Source organism: Oryzias melastigma, unplaced genomic scaffold, assembly GCF_002922805.2.
Source record: "Oryzias melastigma strain HK-1 unplaced genomic scaffold, ASM292280v2 sc00563, whole genome shotgun sequence".
Classification (NCBI taxonomy): Eukaryota; Metazoa; Chordata; class Actinopteri; order Beloniformes; family Adrianichthyidae; genus Oryzias; species Oryzias melastigma.
The window spans coordinates 21,433-22,773 of NW_023417156.1; positions in this window are offsets into that span (position 1 = coordinate 21,433).

Genomic DNA, 1,341 nt, shown 5'->3' on the forward strand with positions numbered 1-1,341 from the left:
CTCAAAAGAAAAGCTGCTGGTCTCCAGTGTGAGTGAATCTCAAAATTAATCTCTATGAAAAAACATTTAACTGAATTATAACCTGGAAGTTTTGTTTTCTTCCTTTCATGATATTAACTGTGACACAATAACAAAAAAAGGATTCAAATACATGAGTATAACATCATAAAACTATGAGAAAAATGTACAATTTTACAAGAATACAATCGTACAATTATGAAATAAAATGCAACAATTAAAAACAATAAAATTATAAATTTATGCTTAAAAAAGTTGTCAATTTGCAAGGAAAAAGTCATTCTTCTTACAGAAAAAAAAGTTAAATTTAGCTTTTAAAATGTACAACATAGTATTTGGGGTCTAGAAAAGTAAAACAAATATGTGAGATAAAGTTGTAAAACTATGGGAAAAAAGTAAAAAAATCTGCAAGAATAACGTTGTGAAATTACAGAATTACAGTAAAAAATTCACAAGCATAAAGCTATAAAAAGAAAAAAATTAAACAATTTGTAACCTCGAAGACAAAAAATTCCATGCTTCAACAAGTCTTAGTTTTACAAGGAAATGTTTTGAAAATGTTTGATGTTGTATTGAAGGGAACATAAAAGAAAAAGTAAACAAATATTTCACAATTATTTTTCAAAATTTTGAGAATAATGTCAGAATTTAATGAGTATAAGTGAGTACATTATGACAAAAATTGTACATTTATGAAAAAAATCAACAATTTATGGGAATAAAGTTGTAAATATCAATGTTTTAGAAATACCTAATTTACAAGGAAAAAAAATAGTTTTTTTTATTTAAATGATATGCTTAGCTTTTAAATATGTCTAAAAAAACACAATTGTACAAAAATAAAGTTGTAAAAATGTGAGACAGTCAAATTTTGCGAGAAAATTTGTACAATAATAGAAAAAATAGCAATTCTTATAATATTTCAAAAAATGTCATGCAAAAAAAAAGAATGTTTTTTTAATTTTTATATATGACTGAGTTTTAGGGCCACCATACAAAATAAAAAATAGACAGTTCAATAAGATAAAGTTGCAAAACAAGGGGGAAAAAAAGTGAAACATTTACAAGAACTGAGTTAAAAAATGTTGGGAATGAGTCAAAATTTTACAAGCATGAATAATATAAATATATGGTAAAACTGTAAAACTTTTAAGAGAAAGTCAAAATTTTAGATCAAAGAATTTACATAAAAGTTGTGGAATAATGAAATTTTACAAGCATAAAGCCCTGCATACATGAGAAAAAAAGTCCCACAATGAAGAAAAAAATTAAATTACCTTAAAAAATAAAGATATGTGTATTTATGCTTCAGGCGTAATTTTA